General features: G+C 46.8%; 1 long non-coding RNA gene across 1 annotated transcript; it reads right to left on the reverse strand.

Moving 5' to 3' along the window:
* Positions 1-2512: 2512 nt before the first annotated feature.
* On the reverse strand, positions 2513-4464 carry LOC149523322 (uncharacterized). Its single transcript, XR_016347153.1, has 3 exons — positions 4294-4464; positions 2852-2989; positions 2513-2643 (listed from the first exon to the last, which is right to left on the reverse strand). It is a non-coding gene; the product is annotated as an uncharacterized LOC149523322 (long non-coding RNA).
* Positions 4465-6217: the final 1753 nt, after the last annotated feature.

Genomic DNA, 6217 nt, shown 5'->3' on the forward strand with positions numbered 1-6217 from the left:
CGGATGATTTTGCAGAAAAGCGCCTCTTAGCGCAACAGCACATGCCAGTGTAGACGCTCTCTTGCGCAAATATTCTAACGCAAAAACTCTTGCGTTAAAAGTATGGGTATGTCTACAGTACAAAGTTAATTCAAACTAACAGCCGTTAGTTCGAATGAACTTTAATAGCGGCTATACATACAAACTGCTAGTTCGAATTTAAATCGAACTAGCGGAGCGCTTAATTCGAACTAGGTATACCTCATTCTACGAGGAGTAACGCCTCGTTCGAATTGTGTAGTTCAAATTAAGGGCTGTGTAGCCACTTAATTCGAACTAGTTGGAGGCTAACCCTAATCAGGTTGCCCTGATGGCCACTCTGGGCCAAACCAGGGAAACTTTTCTGCCCCTCTCCCAGCCCCAGAGCCCTTAAAGGGGCATGGTCTGGCTACAGTGCCTGTGCCAGTGGCAAGCCTGCCAGCACCCAGCCAGCAGACCCTGCACCTGGCATGGCATGAGCCAGCCACCTGCTGCCACCCAGCCCTCCGCCTCTTCTCAGGACCAGGCTGGCGGCTCCTAGGAGCCTGCCCAGGGCCACAAGAGGCAGGCGCCTGCCTGGTCTAGTGCAGAGATCGTGGACATTATCGAGGTTTGGGGGGAGGCCTCCAGCGTCCACGACCTCCACACTAGGCACAGGAATGCAGCCGTCTAGGGCAGGATAGCTGCCAGCCTGGCCACCAAAGGCCACATCCAAACCCAGGAGCAGGTTTGCATGAAAATCAAGTTGTTCCAGTGAGACCCCCGACCCTGAGCCCTGCGCTTAGTACATAAGAACATAAGAATGGCCGTACTGGGTCAGACCAAAGGTCCATCTAGTCCAGTAGCCTGTCTGCCGACAGCGGCCAACACCAGGTACCCCAGAGGGAATGGACCGAAGACAATGACCAAGCCATTTGTCTCGTGCCATCCATCTTCAGCCTTCCACAAACAGAGGCCAGGGACACCATTCCTACCCCCTGGCTAATAGCACTCCACGGACCCAACCTCCATGAATTTATCTAACTTCTCTTTAAACTCTGTTATAGTTCTAGGCTTCAAAGCCTCCTGTGGCAAGGAGTTCCACAGGTTGACTATAAGAAGAACTTTGTGTGAAGAAGAACTTTCTTTTATTAGTTTTAAACCTGATGTCCATTCATTTCATTTGGTGTCCTCTAGTCCTTCTATTATGGGAACTAATGAAGAACTTTTCTTTATGCACCCTCTCCACACCACTCATGATTTTATAGACCTCTATCATATCCCCCCTCAGTCTCCTCTTTTCTAAGCTGAAAAGTCGCAATCTCTTTAGCCTCTCTTCATATGGGACCTGTTCCAAACCCCTAATCATTGTACTTGCCCTTTTCTGAACCCTTTCCAAGGCCATATCGTTTTTGAGGTGAGAAGACCACATCTGTACACAGTTCTGAAGATATGGCGTACCATAGTTTTATACTTCCCCTCCTCCTTCTTCCCCTGGCTTCCCCCTTCCAGCTCCCTCCTCCCAGGTTTCCACCTCCCCTCTCCCACCCTCTTTCTTCCCCTCTCCCACCTCCTTTTCCCAGTCCCCCAGAGGTTAATCCCCTCCGCCCCCAGTTTTGTTAAATAAAGAGAGTTTCTATTTTTGAACACATGTCCTTTATTTTTTACATCAGGAAGAGGGGGCTCGGGAAGGGTAAGTGGAAGGAGGTGAGGGAGGAATGGGGCACGAGCCCCCGATGGGGAGGACTGGGGTGGCTCTGCGGGCTCCTCGGGGTGGAAGCTTTCCTGTAGGGCCTCCTGGATCCTGATAGCCCCCTGATTGACCTCCCCCTGATGGCAGCCTGCGGCAAGTGCAGCCGGGCTGATGGTCGAGTGCTGAAATGTGCCGAGTGTGGGCATTCAGGGCACTCCAAGACAGGACTGCTTTGATGTCCCCATCGAGTTAGACATGCAAGCGGGGAATCCTGAGAACTGTCTGTCCGGGGTGGGGGTCAGGTCTTTTTAAGCACAGCCCTCGGCTAGCCTGAGGAAGCAGCTCCACACCTTAAGTCCTAACCTGATGCCCTGACGGCACTGGTTCTGGCCAGCCTTAACTTCGGTTCAGGGTCCACTCAATGTGGACATGCTATTTCGAATTAGCAAAATGCTCATTCGAATTAGTTTTTAGGTCTAAATGCACTCATTCGAATTAGCTTATTTCAAATTAACTAATTTGAATTAAGTTAATTCGAATTAGTGCTGTAGTGTAGACATACCCTATTTGCGCAAAATCTTGCCAATGTAGACGTAGCCTATCTATATCTTGCTCACTCTCTCTTAACCAGCAACTAGAATAGGCAGCTAGGCTAGGCTAGTATAGGCCCCCAAAATAACAAAGAGAAAATGATTAAGAAAGGTGTAATGAAGTTCCTTATGAGATTTCCTTATAAAGGACACATTCTACTATCTAAAATGAATTCCTATGAACTGAACTGTACAATTCCTCAGAGAAAGGTAAACAACAGATAACAGCCTAATGGTGGAACTGCTCATACCTGAGCAAAGAAAGCTGTGCTGGTGACTCGCTGCTTTTCTGATGGGGAATTTACCCAGGGAAGGAGGCTCTGTATGATCTCCACTGTTATTAGTCCAGATCTTTGCAGAACCCTGGAAGACAAAAGGAACCACTTATGGGGCAGACTGTGCACTTCAAAAGCTTAGCTGCTATGACCATACAACTCTAAAACCTACGCATGGAAGCTCTGTGTTTCTCACCCAGGGCACCCCGCACAAAGCTATACCTGAAAGTTCCCTGTCAGTCACTCTATTTGTTGCCGATCCCTGAGGATGAAGTGCTGTCTCCTAGATCTCTTACCTCACCAGCAAACACACCCCCTCGTGGTGAGTCTGCGGATTTTCAAGAAGCATCCAAGTTTTCTGCTTCCAGAGAGTTCGTATCAGCTTCTCATTCATAGCCTTGAGAAGCACAGCCTCTAATGCTTCAATAGAAAGCCTGGGGGAAAAGAGGCACAGAACTGTAGTAACCAATAGAAAGGCACAGCCTAAGCAGTCAGGAAACCCCAGTTACTTGTCAGGTCTGTTGTTCATTGACAGTTCATCCATTGACAGTATCCTGGGGACCACTGTTTTTGGAAGGACTTAATTCCCAGGAGGTATTTCAGTCTCATACATCTCATATTACTAGTGTTGCTATGGACAACATTTTGCAGTCACTTTCTCCTATCTGCAAGGTGTATGGGCACTAGCACAGTACAGTAATATGGAAAAAATTCACAATCAGACCCCAAAAGCTGGGACACAGAGAGATTAGTGACCACTAATGGATATTTTGGGGCCCTATGTCCAGCGAGATGTGACAGGGTGCTGAGAGCTTGTACTTGGGGTCAGCACTCTGGTAACTACTAGTACTAATTAGCTTCCCCAGAGAAAGCCTAATTGGATAGAAATGTACCTGATTGCCTGGCTAGAGTGGGGCTATAGAATCAACAAACCTATTCTCCCATGAATAAGGAATCTGCCTAAAGGGACATCCACAGGAGTGTTTGAGGGAAACAGAGAGCAAAAGAGACAAAATGCTAGAGGCATCTAGATAGACTTATGTGTAGTGCTGGGGAGGAGCCGGTGGTCGTGGTACATGTAGGTCTCAATGACATAGGGAAGGGTAGGAGAGATGTCCTGGAGGCCAAATTTAGGTTGCTAGGAAAGAGACTGAAATCCAGGACCTCTATGGTGGCATTCTTGGAAATGCTTCCAGTTCCATGCGCAGGACCAGGTAGGCAGGCAAAGCTTCAGAGTCTCAATGCGTGGATGAGACGATGGTGTAGGGAAGAGGGGTTTGGATTTATCAAGAACTGGGGACACTTTTGGGAGAGGGGGAGCCTATACAGGAAGGATGGGCTCCACCTAAACCAGGGTGGAACCAGACTACTGGCACTAAACATTTAAAAGGCTGTAGAGCAGTTTTTAAACTAAGAGATGGGGGAAAGCCGATTGGTGGGGAGATGCACGTAAATCGCAGGGAGACTTCTCTTAGAGGAGAATCTGTTGATAGAGATTCTCTAAGCTGTAGTCAGAAAGAGAGGACAAAGAGACTGAGGCCTGAGGAGGCCTAGATAGTAGTGTTTGTGTTGCCAGAGCTTGGTGGTTTCAGGGAACTGACCTATAGCAAGCACAAACAAGACTTTCTCATATTAAAAGCAGGTGATGGTAAGGTGCCTCATAACCCTGAGAACTCCTGGGGAGTGTCACACAAATGGACTGGGATTCTCTTTGTTTTGCTCCCTTTCTTCTAATTACCTGCAAGGGTTGCCCTCACATAGTTGTTGTCCTTTTCTAAATAACCTCCTTCGGCGTCTCATCCTGGGCAAAGGCATCTTTTGTCCTAGGGTTTGGCTGATCTGCTGCAGAAGAACAGTGAACAACTCCGGGAACAGCTCCTGCACAGTTTTGCTCAACTGCAATGCTGACACCACTTCAAAGATGGCACATGTTGCCTGAAAGGAGAGCATGGTAAAAGAAGAGGTCTCTTCCTAACACTATCACACGCTCTCCCCTTCTGATACCTGCTGGACTAAATTCTCACTCCTGTCACTAACTTGATGAATGACCGAGAGCAATTCACTCCATGTGTGCCTTAGCGTCCCATAGCTGTAAAAATGTGTAGGACCTATCAAGGCATGTTATGAGTTGCACAAAACATTGGCAAAGCACTGTAAGAAATCTGATTCAAAGACTTTCTAATTGCCAGATATTATTAAGTGAATCAGCCACATACTCTAAATCTGCCACAGAAAGCACAGCTGGAATCCAGGAAACAGTACTTCAGAAAAGAAGTGCCCAGATGACAATATTATCCCACTCATCTAGCTTTCCATCAGCATGTTTGTCACAAAGCAGAGAAATACATGTCTGTCGTCTAACTTACTGTGAGAGGTGCAGCAGCTGCTAAATGCAGGTCAGTTTCTGTCTCTGAGGTCATGCTTCCTTCTTGGCTTGTTGGAGTCTTTATTCTTTCTATTAGGACCTTCAGGACTTGAGGGGCGAGCAAGGGATCTGTCCCCAGAGATCTCCACAGCTCAGTGGTGTTACTGCAATTTAACATAGGTTATATGTGACCCCTGGAGACTTTTGTGGCTCTGACTATATGCATCATATTCAAGTAAAGAACACATTTTCTCCTTGACTATGATCAGGGCTCACCAGCCGCGCTGTCCGGCGATCTGCGCATGCACAGATCGCCCGAACCCGGCTCTTCCAGGTTACAATCTACACGCCATGGATGAGTAGATTGTATTATTTGTCAAGCCCTGCCTATGATGAGCAAGTTCAGAGTGCTGTCCTCCTTATATGGTCCTCATGTTTTACATATTGAGTTTCTAGTTACAGAACTAAGTTAAGTTACATTTCAGGTTACATTTCTACAGTGCATGACTATTTTGGGATCCTGGAGGTATCCCGAAATACCTACCCCACATTTACAGAAGCAGCCCGTTATTTTGAAATATTTTTCAAAATAATGGGCACACTATTTTGCCATCCCAATAAACTTTGTTGCATGAGGGATAAGGGATGGCTTGAAATAGCACATTATTTCGACATTTGGTGCTGTGTAGAAGCGCCACATTTCAAAATAGGCTATGCAAAATATGATACGCAATTTGCGGAGTGCAAATTGTGCATCTTATTTCAAGTTTAGGGTGCTGTATAGATACAACCCTAGCCTTACTGCACCATAACCATTAATGCTAGACTTCAGAAGGAAAGGACACAGAGCTCTAATCACAGTTCCTGTTTTCCTACTTCTCAGTAGATATGGAATCATGAGCATATGATGCCCAAAGATCTAGGGCCTGGGAGACAAGTTGAAGAAAGAAAAATGATCTTCCTACTAACTGGATGTACAACTATGAGAACAAATATTTGTGGCTAGCCCATGACCTCTTCACAAATGGCATTCCCTGGCCTCTATTTGCCAGAATGGGCATGTTCTGTTCACTCCCTATGGGGCACCTGGCATTGGCCACTGTCTGAAGACAGGATCCTGGGCTAGATGGACATTTGGTCTGACCCACTACAGCCGTTCTTATGTTCTTAGATTCCAGCACAGATGACTGATAATTCAGCTAGGGATGTTTGAATGAAATGATAGATATGCTTACCGCCCTGTCTTTAAGTACCAAGAATGACAACTCCATTCCAGCAGCCATACCCTTCCTGATAC

The sequence above is a fragment of the Pelodiscus sinensis genome, chromosome 18 (genome assembly GCF_052426305.1).
Source record: "Pelodiscus sinensis isolate ZL-2025 chromosome 18, ASM5242630v1, whole genome shotgun sequence".
NCBI classification, from domain to species: Eukaryota; Metazoa; Chordata; order Testudines; family Trionychidae; genus Pelodiscus; species Pelodiscus sinensis.